The sequence below is a fragment of the Pteronotus mesoamericanus genome, unplaced genomic scaffold (assembly GCF_021234165.1).
Source record: "Pteronotus mesoamericanus isolate MK-2021 breed Mesoamerican mustached bat unplaced genomic scaffold, CSHL_Meso_final contig_90, whole genome shotgun sequence".
Classification (NCBI taxonomy): Eukaryota; Metazoa; Chordata; class Mammalia; order Chiroptera; family Mormoopidae; genus Pteronotus; species Pteronotus mesoamericanus.
In genome coordinates this window covers 9159603-9173266 of record NW_026555277.1, presented here as the reverse complement: position 1 = coordinate 9173266, position 13664 = coordinate 9159603, and positions in this window count along the sequence as shown.

Genomic DNA, 13664 nt, shown 5'->3' with positions numbered 1-13664 from the left:
GAACTCCCTCCAAAACAACAGTAAAGATTTTGTTGATTTAGCGTTGAACTTAGGAGTGATGCGCAGCACAGTACAGCTGCTGCAGCTACCGGGCCCTGAAATACTGCTAGTCCAGTGAGTAAACAGCTAGAGCGCACACACCCTCCCAACGCTTTAGCCTCTCCCCTGGACGCGAAAGGCCCAGAAGGGGCCTCAGGGCGCGCTCCAGCCTCCCAGCTCAGTCCCTAGGAGCTCTCGTTAAATATTTTGATTATCACCCCTGACAACAGTGTCAAAATTCTGGGAGCTGGAGAGCAGATGGCTGAATGGGAACCGTGAGCCTGAGAAAGCTGAACCCTTAGCTGGCTGCACAAAAAGCCAAGAAGGGGCCAGATTCTTCAGCACAGAACCTTGCAAAGGCTCAGACGCCTTTGGGGGTGGAGGTGAATACAAACCTAAATCAAGAAGATGGGTAGAGCAACACAGAAGCGGTTAGATTCCCAGACCCTGTCCTGACCCCCAGCAGTAGACAGGAGGTTTATTTCCAGAGAGGGTAAAACATATCAGGCCTCGGGTGGGAACCACGGAGCACAGTTGAGGGTATGAGTATCAACAGGAAAGAGGGGGTTAAGTGAGTGTTTACTGAGAATGAGGCGTCCAGGCCAGTAGCTGCCCCCACGCTGCTTTTCCTGCAGCCAGCTCAGGGTTCAGACCTCTCCGATTCGACAAGCCCAGGGAGGAGAGGCCCAGAGACACTGAACGCAGCTTCTCCAATGCAGCAGCCCAGCCAGGCTCCCTAGAATGAGGCCCTCCCTGGGTCCATTCCCACCCCGGAGCAAACAATCCACCCTTTCGTGTCCACTTGAAAAGAAGCCAAAACCAGGGTTCCCAGGCATCTGAAGGCAGAGAAGCAATAGAGACCCAAAGCTACTTAGAGGAAGCAGGTGGAACGCAAGGAAAAGAAAACTTCAAGGTAGACGAGTATTAATATTCTCAGAGAGCTCAGAGAGGAAAGTGCTCCCATGAAACAAAACAGGAGGCAATTAAAGAAGAGAGAGAACATTCGGAGAACACATATACAACGAAGCTCTTGGGAACTTTAAAGTACAGAGCTCGGCCTGAGGCCCTAGCTAGGCACCCAGCCCCCACCTGCCCCTTCACATACTCTGCACTCATTGGCAGAAGTCCAGGCTCTCCTCTCCTCCCCTTAGGGCCCCAGAGTCCATGATGGGAGCAATATGGAGACCACGGAGAAAATGGAGCCCTAGACAAAGGGACAGGTCCAAGGGGCCAGGAAGCGACAGAGGGTCAAGGGGCTGGCGAGCTTATGGACGGTCCCCCTGGAGCCCTGACAACCACTGACTCTAACAGAGAGGTGCCTTGCGGAATAGCCCCAAGAGACAGAAAACTCCATCTTACCCAGTAGGAACGCTGATGCTCAGAGGTTGAGTCATTGCTCAGTGTCTAAAGCCAAAGAAGTGCGGAGCTGGAAAGAGAACTCCTATCTTAATCTGCATGCAACAAAACTGTCTAAGGCCAGAGGGCCTGTGCCTCCAGCCTGAGAGTCAAGTCCAGACTCTTGACACTTACCAGCTGGGAATCCTAGGTTGATCCTGGCATTTAGCTCGCCTGTCTCAGCCACCAGCACCAGAAAGTCCCCCCCAGACCCTCCAACCAGGCCTCTGGCTACAGCTCAGTGGCGGGGAGGCCCCAGGGCCCCTGAAGAATATATCCCCCAAGCAAACCATGAGGGACCTGTGGGCTGGACCCTGCCTCTTCTCCAGACTACCCTGAAAGCATACCAAGCATGGGTCTATTTTTAGCCAAGCCCCAGTGGGCAGCCAGCCACTGAGTGTTATTCTAGACTGTGGGGCCATCGAGCTGGCCAACGTAAAGGGGAGCCATGGCTGAAGCTTAGGAAATAGCATCTCCCAGAGGAGGGACCCCACTTTGAGGGAGGGGCAGGCAGAACAGGGCCTCAGGCGGTCAGTCAGGGCCCGGGAGGGCTGAGTTGGGAGCAGAAGTCAAGAAAAGGCTAGAGTACAGGTACGGCAGTGGGAGACGGTGACGGGGCCTCCTGGAACTGGCATCGAGGGGCAGGGAGAGGCGCCTCTCTGCTCTCTCCTCAATGAAAGGGGCAGCGCCAAGGAAGGCAGACGCCAGGGTGAGGACAAGGAATGGGCACGAAGGAAGTGAGCTGGGAAAAGAGGGAAGGGATGCCCTGGCCGGTGTGGCTCAGCTGGTTGGGCATGGTCCTGCGGAGCGAAGGGCCACCAGTTTGATTCCCAGTCAGAGCGCGTGCCCGGGTTGCGGGTCTGGTCCCCAGGTGGGGTGCCTTCCAGAAGGCAACTAATTGATGTTTCTGTCTCACATGAATGTTTTTCTCCCTCTCTTTCTCCCTCCCTGTCCCTCTCTCTAAAAATACATAAATATTTTTTAAAGAAAAAAGGAAAAGGGCAAAGGAGGGAGAAGAGAGAGAGAGAGAAAGAGAGGAATGGAATGATGGAGAGAATCAGAGGGGTAGAGGTGGTGAGGGGTGACAGCACCCACTCCTGGGGCCAGAGGGTCCATGGTTTGCCCCCGACCCCCACCCCCATCCTGCACGCACCCCCAGGCCCTATCTCCTCATCATCGAAGGCACCCTCTCTCCTTTCTCCACTAGGGCTGGCCCCAAGACCGCTCTGCATCCCTGAATCCCTTCAAGATTCCTCCCTGCCCCCAAGTCACATAGAAAATAGCCAAGCTGGGACATGAACACACACACGCGCACACACACTTTGCCTCCTGGGAAGAGATGGGACAATGGGGAAGGGCGAGGGTGTCCTTTTGTCCCCATGCCCAGCCTTGGGAGCTCAACTCCACACAAAGAGCTTCACAAAGGGCCTCTGGCTCCCAGAGGGGGAGATAAATAGGGGAAGGAGGGGAGAGGAGAGGGGAGACCCCAGAGCCGGAATGCCCAGTCAGTGGGTCTGGGAAGCAAGATGGGGGCTGTTCTCACAGCCACAGAGGCCCCTGAAGAGCTTAGAAGGAAGGGGAAGCAGGGGGTAGGGGTTGGGACTCGCGCTCAAGGGGTAGGGAGAAAGGCAGGGCCAGAAGCGGCTTCCTGAAGGAGGCAGTCCGAAGTGCCAACCTCCCGGGAGGTAATTTAGAGAGAGGTAGCTGGGCTTCTGTGCCCAGCCTGAACAAGGAGGCAGCGCGCCTAATCCCACCCCTTCCCCAAAGAGGGTGGCTGCCACAGGTGGACCCCTATGCATTCCCTGCCCTCGCCTCAGTTCTGACTAGAAGAAGGGTGAATGCCTTCAGGGCTGAAGGCAAGGCCAGGGGGGGCGGGGGGGGGGCGGGGGGGACGCGGGGGGCAGGGGGGAGGCGGGGTGAAGGTGGTCCCAGAGGAAAGGCTGACTAGTCACACAAGGCAATGACTTCTTGCTCCCCAAGGACCGCTGATAACCAGAGGAACCCCTCCTTTGTGGCTCTGCTGAGAAGGAGGCGCTGTTTTGCTCAGTGGAAGGAGGGCAAGCAAGACTGAGGGCAGAGGCCAAGCGCACTGAGCCAGGAACCCTAAGGCCTGGCTCACTCCCCCGCCGCACAAACAGTGGTGAGACCGTGGACAAGTCGCCCTCCCGTCTGTAAAATCAGGCGCCAGTGCCTGCACACACCGCATCCGTTCACATCAGGGCTATTGTGAACGTCGTGTGAGGCTCTTTTCAGGACGCTTACTGTCATCATTTTTAAGTGACGTCCAGCCTGCCTTCCAAGTCAGATACCCCCAGCCCAGGGCTCTCCCCACTTCCTACCCCTACTTTCTGAGAGGGGCTCAGAGGTGAAGCCCTTGGCCAAGCCAGCAAAGGAAGGGTCAACCGGATGACCGCAAAGGCCCCTTCCAAGGGGAGAAGGGCACTGGCGTTTATCGGGGGCCTACTATGTGCGAGGAGCTTTCCATGTGTTAACCAATGTAATTTCCTTGCTAACCTTGCAAGGCAGGTGCTATCGTTCTTGTTTCCAGATGAGGAAACTGAGGCTCACAAAATTAGTCAGTGCCAGGGCCCAGATTTGCAACCAGATCGGCCCAACCCCTGGGTCCTGCTTCCCACCACAAATCCTCCCTTATTTTGTTGCCCTGGTGCAATAAGCTCCCCTGTCCCCACTCCTCACCCCCAATCCCTGAGCCCAGAGCAGAGCTCTCGGAATGGCCTCCTCCCTCACCCATCTCCAGGTGACCTCGGGATTCAGGGCTCCCGACTGCAGATGGTAGCACAAAAAGGAAAGGAGGTGCTGATGAGAACAGAGTGCAGAGCTCATAGTGCTGCCTGCCCACAGTGTCCCAGAGTTTGGCAGATCCTGTGAGGCTGGCTCTCTGCAACAGCCTGGGAGGTGGGCTCTATTCTCTCCATTTTACAGGTGAGGAAACTGAGGCTCAGAGACACTACTAGTCTGCCCAAGACACCCAGCCAGGAAGCAGTTAGCAAGGACTCCTCCAGCTGCCTGTCCCCATGTCACTGCTTCCTCTCTGAGCCGAAGCCCTTGGAGGGGCCATGCTGAGTCACACAGACAGCCCAGGGGTCTTGCAGCAGAATGCAGGGAACCCACAGAGAGCCTCTCCCCCTCCATTGTTACCTCTTACACACTCACCCCCTGCTGCTTTGCCGCAATTCCATTAAGAAACAAGGGAATAAATTAACCCTGCTTAGCATATTGAGTGGCTGGGGTTCAAGAGGCCAGTCCCGGTGGCTCACACATCCCAATGCAGTCAGCCTGCCCTGCAGTGTTGGGGAACGGATGGGGCAGTGGAGGGGGGATGGCCTGGCCAGGCTGGGCCTGGTCTGACCTCCCACTCATGGCCTCAGCTCAGTGCCCAGAAACACTTGCTCCTGCTCCAACTTCATTTCCCTAATGGTGTCACAGCTTGGCATCTGCTCTCCACACTCGTGCCCCGCACTCTGGCCAGCCCCAGAGAACACACAAGGTTAGTGTCAGGGGGAGTGTCAGGCTGCCCGTTCTCCCCCAGCATGAACTTCGAGGTGGACGGCTCTGTCCAGGGGGGAAGCGGAGACCGGTACAGTGCAGGGAGCGCCCCCCTCCCGCCGACTCTCACTGGCCCAGTGCACCTGTGCCTCAGTTTGCCCCACAGCGCTGAAGCGCCCCAAGCAGGAAGGAAGGATGGGGAGGGGAACAGAGAACAGGGTCAGCGGCCAGATGGAGCCAGGCCTCTGCCCCCAGCAAGACCACATCATCTACCAGGACTAAGGCAGAGGGTATGAACTCAACAGCCAGGACCCAGCCTAAAGCCAGGCCCAGAGCAGGCAGGCCCGGCAGCTAGGCCAAGCAGGCCCGGCCTGAAGGGAGCATGCCAGCCTGGGACCCAGGCTGCTACCTCCTTCCAGACACTCGAGTCACCCCCCTACCCCCTTCAACCCCCCCCCCCTCAGACCCCCGGGATGGAGGGTCTTATCCTCCTCCGTGTCCCAAGGCCCTGCAACAGCCACAAGAAAGTACCACACAGACCTCCTGCCGAAGGGAGCAGGACAGACAAAGGCCCCAGCTGAGCACTTTCAAATTCCTTACCGGGTCTGCTGGGGCCGTGCCTCCCAGGGCTGCTCCTCACCATTGGCAAAGTGCGTGAATGACTCTAAGGCAGACCCGATCCTGGGAAACACAGAGTTTTCCGCGAATTTTGGCTCATGGATTCCCTTAGCTGAACTCTCCTTAGATTGAACGGAGGGCTAGGGCCCTGCTGTCTAACCCCCGTTCTGCCAGTCTCGCCTTCACTTGCAACAAGACTGGCATTGCCATCTGAAGGCTCTCCCAGCCTTTCCTAGCTCCTTCCTTCCGCTCAGGCATTTTCCCTAATAAAATCTTTACATATTTAATCCCATCCTGTTTCTGAGAGGGCTCAGACTAATATAATCAGTCAGCAACACCAGCAACAATAGCTACCCTTTATTAAATGCTATCAATATGCCCCACACTGTTCTGAGTACTTTTAAGGAGAGCAAGGGACACCAAGGCACAGAGAGATTACGTAATACACCCAGCAATGCACAGCCCTGAAGTGGCAAAGCCTGAACAGAACTTAGTTTAACCCCAAAGGCTACTGGTATAACCACCACCCCACATTGCCTCTTCTATAAGGGAGATGCCATCCATCCCGTCTCCTGCCTTTTGGGAGAAGAAAGAAGGTGGAAAAGGGACTTGAAACTCCTGAGGAGTGGGCAACACAAACTCACAGAAAGAAAGATAGACCGTGAGAGAGACTGAAAGAGACAAAGAGGAGGAAATGAGACACACAGGAAACCAGGAGGGGAGCCAGTTCTGGCCCCCAAAGAATCCTGATCGTACAAGCTTGAGCGCCTCGCCTCCCCAGGGCAGGGACAGGCTGAGCTATTGGACCAAACGAAGCAGAAGGGGAAGGAGAATGTAGCCCCAGAGCACTTTCCGACTCCACCCACTTCTTGCCATCCTTGGCCAACCACCCCAAATTTGCCCCGTCAGACACGTGACCAGGGTGTGCCGGAGGTGCCAGCCCAGGAGCTCTGCAGCCAGACTCCTCATCGCGCCAGGTCCCAGGAATCTGGATCCCTACCCGCCCCCTCCATTCCCCATCCTCCTACCCTTCCAGGGCAGGGCCAACAGACCTAGCCCGGTCTCAGGGTCCCAACAAAGCCAGGCCTGTCCCCTGCCCAGCTTCCATGGAAGTGACGTCTGAGCTGGGCAGCAGGTGAAACTGAGCCAAAGGGACATGGCAGAAAGCCAGCCGCACCTCCTTCAGGTGAGCTCTTGGCTTAACTCCTGGCCTGCCGGGCCCAAGTTTTTGGGGTTGCTATTTAGGGGACGAAAGGGTTGGTGGGAGTAAAGTCAGGGACAAAGAAGGGGAGCCAGCTTCCAGGGGCTCCCCTAGACACACACACACACTTCCCCTTGTGGCTGGCTCACAGGGAAGCAGGCTCAAGTCACCCCACCTCTACCCGTCATCCACATTCCGCCCTGGACCAGAGATAGTTTAAAATGCAGACCCCCACTCCCCCGCCGCCCACCACTGGTTGACCCTCCCAGGGGCTCTCTGTGGCCCACATAAGTCTAAAGTCCAAACTCTTCAGCCTGGCATTCACGGCCTCTCCCATCTGAGCCTACCTCTTCTCCAGCTTCTGACAGGCCTCTCCCCTGCCACCTTCCGCTGCTGCTCCCTCAGGGCCCCACACTCTCACGCTCCTGGGCCCAACTAAAATGACCTTGCTCCTCTCAGCCTCAGTGAACTCCTACTCACCTTGTAGGACTCAGTTCAAAATGTCACCTCCCCCGGAGGGCATTCCAGATCGCTCCGGGCAGAAGAGTCCACTCCCTGCTCTAGAGCCAGAGGGCTGCCGGTACAGGCTTCCTAGCACATCTCTCTGGCTGGTGCGTTTGGATGTCACAACAGAGGGTGAGGACTTACTGGAAAAACCAAGCATGTGCCTGGTACGTGGCGGCAGAGTGGGGGCAGGGCAGAGGAAAGGCAAGGGAAACAAGGGTGAAGGGCGGATGGGTCAAAGAGAAGGTGGCGGCTGGATGGAGAAGCAGGTGGGTGGAAACGCCGATGGGCTGAGAGGCGAGCACACATGAGGACTGAGAAGCTCCCACTGGGTGCAGAACCGACACGTCACACACGCCAGGGCCCAGGGGACATCTGGGCCCCTTCGCCAGAGGCTCTGAGGATTGGGTGTAAGGGCCCACCTGGCCATTCTTGACAACTGCGGTTTCGGCTGTGGCAGGAGGGGTGTGAGGACATGCCATGTGACGGTAACACCCCCAAGTTCCCAACAAAGAGGCGCCGGCAGGGAATGCCGGGGAGAGCTGAGCAGAGGTGAAAGCTTGGGCTGACTCCAGAGGACACCCCGCGGGGCCCCTGTGACTGCCGCCCACTGGCAGCCCTGGTCACCAGGGTCTTAGCTCCCTTCCCACTCCCTTTAAACCTTGAAAAAGGCCCTCTGTCAATCACCTCCTCCACCCCTGTAGACGTGCCTATTTGACCGCCAACTGTACCTGAGCTTGACCCAGGTGGTCTCATTCTGGCTGCCACCCCCCACCTGTGGCCCCACACCGGGTGCCCAGAGGAGCCCGGCCCGAGGCCGGTAGGAGGTCATCCTCGTCTTTTGCCTGGCCTCCACCTGTGTTCTCTCTCCTTCTCCCAGGTCTCTACCTGCCCCACTCTCACTATTCACGCATTCATCCATTGGGTAACCCCGCTGAGCATCTATAGGCCACGTGTCCTTTGCCAAGTTCCTGGGATACCAGGTTCACTAAAGCATGGCTCTGTCCTGAAAACAGTGGCTCACAGACTTGCTGGGGAGACAGAATTGTGAACAGAGAGCGCCAGAAGCACCCTAAGACTCTCTTATCCTTGGCCAGAAAGGAAGTCTAATGCTGAGGCCCCTCCATCCCCTCTCCCTGGGGTGGGCTGGAGACCCAGCTTCCTGCTCTGGACTCTAGAGCTACTCAGGCTGGGAGAAAGAGGGACTGGCCCGAAGTGCCAGGGCTGGGGTCTCTGGGGGGAAGGAAGTCAACCTAGGGATCAGAGCTGGGTCGGTCTGCAAGGGGACTCGGATCCTCAGCATCACCTGGGTCCCCTCTGCTCCCCTCCACTCAGCTTCTCTGCAAGTGGCAGCCTCTGCTTCCCACTCGCAGGCCACTGCCCCTCCGGGGGCTGCCTTAGCTTGCCTGCCCTTGGCACCACACTTTGCCCCAGTGCCAGGGGCCTTTGGCAAGTTCATACTTCAAACAAGGAGGCAGCGGCTGGCTTCCTGCCTTCCAGGAAAGAGAGAAGGACTAGAGGGCATGGCCCTCTCCCCAGCCTCATACCCTTCTGATCCACCCGGGACCCAGGCCTGCCCCCAGAGGCTGGGCGAGGCTGAGAGAGGTGGTCAGCTGACCCCACCCGCCCCCACTCCAACTTGGCCTCTAGAATTTCTTCCTTCTCCCCCTCCTACACTTGAGCCCCACATTAGCAGGGCAAGCAAGATGAGAAGAGTCACTACAAAAGGACATATCAGGATGTTAGAGATTCTGCTCCCTTTCCCCGGATGCCTCCCGTCCTCCTTACCAACATCTCTGAAGCGTTCCGTGTGTAGAATGATGCCTTTGATTCCTGAGATGCTTGGCCTGGAGCAGGTGCTCAAGAATGCTTGTTGACTAAGAGACTAGATCTTACTTGTTCCCACCACAAAAAAAAGAAAGGATAATGTGACGTGATAAAAGTGTTAGCTCACACTACTGTGGTAATCATTTTGCAATATATGAATGTATCAAAATGACATGTCCTGCACCTTAAACTTATACAATATTATATGTCAATCATATCTGAATAAAAACAAAGTTTTAAAAATACGTAAGCTTACAATGAAATAACTATTCAAAACTAAGGTAATAAATACACAAAAACTAAAAAAAAAAATGCTTGTTGGATAAATGAATGGCCAGGCCCATCTGTCTTACAGGCAGCCTTTGGATAAGGGAAAAGTTGCCACTAGAAACAAAACTCCCACATGGCTGGGGTCAGGACATCCAGGTTGTGGCCCTAGCTCTGCCAATCACTTACTGGGGGGCCTTAGGCGAGTCACCTCCCACCTCTGGGCCTCAGGGTGCTCCACTGTGTCATGCAGGGGTTGGATGGATCAGGACCATGGGTAGGCTTGAGGACACACGTGACATTGTGTGTGTGTGTACAGTGGCTGTGTGCGCACGTGTCCGCGCACACTTCCCTAGCAAGAGCAGCCACTGCTTCTGTCAGATTCTCGAATGGATCTGTGTCCTCAAAGGTTCAGAAACACTAACCAAGATTCTTTTTCAGCTCTGGCAGGAGAGGGTCTATGATTATATATGACTAGAGAGAGAGAAAGAGGGAGTAATTTGACCATAAAGAGGGCATTAGATTAGACCCCAGAGCTTCCATCAGGCAGGTAGGACCAACCCACAGCAAGCATGCAGGGGAGGCTGCAGAACGCAGCCTCCTGGGGATCTCCTCCACTCACCAGGTCTCCCTCCAGGGAACTGGGCAGAAGCCAGATGAACTGACCCCAGGGACTAGATTTCGGAGAGAAGAGGCAGAGGCAGCCGGGAGGCTCCTCCTCTCTGCTCCCGCCACCATCCGACAAGCACCCACTTGTATTTGGACACGGCAGCGAGTGAGGAGGCGAGGCTGGCACCTGGCGATGCCCTCCAGGCCCCTTGGCGCCCAGGTCAGAAAAGGTTTGGCGGGAACGCTCAGGCGGAATGCCAAGCCCCGCCTTCCCTTCTCCCGAGGCTGGCAGGCTGGCATGTGCTGCCAGAGGAGGGCTCAGCGGGTAAGGCCATCATGGGACCCTGAGGAGGCCACCCGAGGGCTGCAGGGCCACACCTCCAGACTCCGGTAATCCACAGCTGGGATTCAGAGGCTTGGGAGGCAAGGTGGGCAGCCCTCTTCAAAGCAAACAGGAGGGGGGGGGCGTACATGCAGGGCAGGGGAGGGGAATAGTGTGGGCAAGGGAGCCCAAGGGGACAAAGCTGAGAGGCAAGCGGTGTGATCTGAGCAGAGGACAGGCTTAGGCGGAAGATTGGGGACAGCATGCAAGGGGAAAAGGGCCACCCAGAGGGGCGTGAAGAAGGGAGAGGCTGGGGATGGGGACAGGTGATTTGTGCACAGCCTGTGACCCAAGGAGAGGAGCTCGGCCTGTGGGGTGGGGGTGGGGCTTAGGGGGAGCAGGGGATGGCCTGTGGCAGGAATGGTGGCATGCTGATGGCAGCACTGTCAGTGGGAGTGCCCTGGCTGGGAGCCCAGATGCCGGAGGAGCTTCTAAGCCCTGACTCCCAAGGAGGGCTGAGCGCCCAAGAGATGTTTATCCACCGCAAGAACTTGGTAAAGCGCCTCCTCTAGTGAGGTGACAGACAGCCTGGCTACTCTTTCCTGGGTCACTGAAGTGTCTTGAGAGTTGCAATGGGAACGGGAGGCCTGGCAAGGGAGAAAGCAGCTAGCAACAGCCCCCTACCCCAGTCTGGAGCCAGAGCCGGGGGGCAGCGGGCACAGGCTGGGGCTGGGACAGAGAGCGTGGTCCTGCAGATAAAGGAAGCAGTGAGTCATGGGTGAGAGCCAGGCGCTCTCAGGAGGCAGCTCAGAAACAAGCTCATCCGAATGCAGACAGACACTCGTCCCCATCCCTGTCCCTGTGGCTGTCACACACCCACACACACACTCCCCTCCCCCTCCCCCTCCTTCTCTCCTCTCCTTGGTCACCCACCTCCAGTGCCCTGGCTCCTTCCTCCATCTCAGCACACAGCCTGTCTCCCCAGTGGCCCGCCTGGCACCTACCCCAGGGCTGGCTGCATGGGGAGCGGAGGAGGGAGGGAGGCAGGGAATCAAGGAGCCCCACCAGCAGAGAAAGTAAAGTCAAGAAGGGTCTAAGATGGAGACAGATAAGGGAGAGGGACTGTGAACTCACTTCCCCATGAGAATTTCAGGGAAGGTCCAGGAGAGGAGCCTGGATGACCTCCAGAGGGGCCCGAAAGTCCTCTGCCATGTCACCTGCCCTGGATGGACCCTCTGCCCCTGCGCCAGGACTGAGAAGCAGTAGTCTGGGAAGACCAGCCAACACCCCAAGGCCTCATCCTACCCCCAGGGCCCTCAGCTAGGCTCAGGCTTCTGTCGGAATCACACACGTGAGCCACCAGCCACTGCCAGGGCTCATGCAACAACAACGTCCCAGGCTTGTCCCTCACCACGGTCTGTCACCGTGGTGATGACCCAGGCTAAAGCTTAGGCAGGACGGAGAGTTCCATTTATAAGTACACCCCTATGCCTGGCACTGTGGAGTATAATCATGAATATGCCACAAACCGTGCCCTGAGGGGCACCCAGTACCATGGGACCAAGGGGTCATTTTGGGACATGCGTGTGCAGGCCCATGCACACGCACGTGCACACACACACCTGGTTTCACAGGCTGCCCCAGTGAAGGAAGAGGAGGGAGTTAGGATGTAGCCACAGGTACATGTTGAGTAGCCCCAACTCTGGGTACCCAAGTGGACTGGTATAAAACAGCAGCATAATCCAAACCCCACACCACAAACAAATCTTAGGAGGCTGCAGCCTTCACAGCCCAGGAAACTGGGATTATGCTTGGGACTGTGGGGGCCTTGGAGGAAGGTTTTACAATTCCCAGTGACCCAAGTATCTCCCGCTCCTCCTTCTGAGAAAAACCCAGTACCCAGGCCTGTTCTCAGACACCTCGCCCAAAGCACCACCCCCGGGTCAGTTTCCCTCTTGCAAGGCTCCAAGTCTTACTCAGAACAGAGACAGCAGGGGTGAGGGTCCAGCTGCCTCCACCACCCTCACGTCAGCCCCGATCAGGTGAGGCACCCCCTGCCTCAGAAGGCTCCCTCCCCGGGACTACAGAGCCCTGATCAGGGACAGCAGCCACAGCTCCCAGTCAACTCCTGGGCCAGCTCAGGGGCAATGAACGCTTTCAGTGTCTTTCCCCAGAGCTCCCAGCCTCGCCCCTCTTGGATGGCTCCTAACCCTCACCTGAACTATCTGTCCTTTTTAGGAGGCTACATCAGTCTCCTCCCAAGGTCGCCAGAGACCCAGGTGAGACCTCAACCTACTTCTCTGGGCTTTAACCTGGTCCCAGTCCAACCCGTGCCATTGGTGCGGCCTGCCCTTGCTGCCCACCGCCCGACCACGGACGGGCAACTTTCCTGAGCTGACTGCTCCTTACCTGTCTCAGGTGAGCTGGGCTCTGACGGCCACCCACTCCCCCCCACTCATCCCCGCACCGCCTTACCTGATGCAGGAGCCACCGGCTCTCGCCGCGGACCAAAGCCCCGGGCTCCCAGCACTGCGCCCGCGCTGGGGCCGGGGGACTCCCCGGGGGCTGGGGGCCACCGGGGGGCCCGGGTTCCAGCGCCTCGCAGCACACCAAGCTCACCGTGCAGCCCATCCGGCCTGGCGCCCGGCGGGCCAGGGCGGGGGGCGGGGACGCGGGCGCCCCAGGAGCTGGCCCGCCCCCCAGCCCTGGGCGCCTCCGACGTCGGGAGGGGGCGGCGACGCCCCCAGCCGGTCCCCTCCCGGAGCCTTCTCGGGCGGCACCGCCAGGAAGCGGGGGAGTGCGGGGCCGGACGAGGGGCGGTGACACGGACGCCTGGAGCAGCCAGTGACAGAGGGAGACCCAAGGGCGGGGGACGCGGGGAGGGGCGGCGGTGGGGTCCTGGGGATTGGGGCGGCAGAACCGCTGAGTACGGGGCTGGGGACGCGGGTGGCGAGAAAGAGACCGACGAGCGAAAGAAGAGGCGGGAAGCGGTTAAGGAGATAAAGAGTGAGAGACAGGGAAACAGGGACTCAGGGGACAGGGAGGGGGAACAGAGTCTCTGTACCGGGGAGACCAAGCCCGGGAGAGGAAGAGACAGGCCGGGAGTGGCGCAGGAGAGCAGAGCCGGGAGCGCGCCAGGGTTCACGTGCGCTTCCTGGGATTTGTGCAACGCAGTCCTCCCAGGTGCCCGCTCCTCTGCTCTCTGCCCCTGGGACCAGCCCGTGGGGCAGCGCGGCCTAGAAAAACGAGGTGGAAAGACTGCAGCCTCAAAGAGGCAGCGTACATCGAGGGTGGAAGGGCCACAGCTCACCTGGGCAACGTGCCTCCTCCGCTCCTGGATACAGCATCTCACCGGTAGTCGCTTCCCTCCTTTTA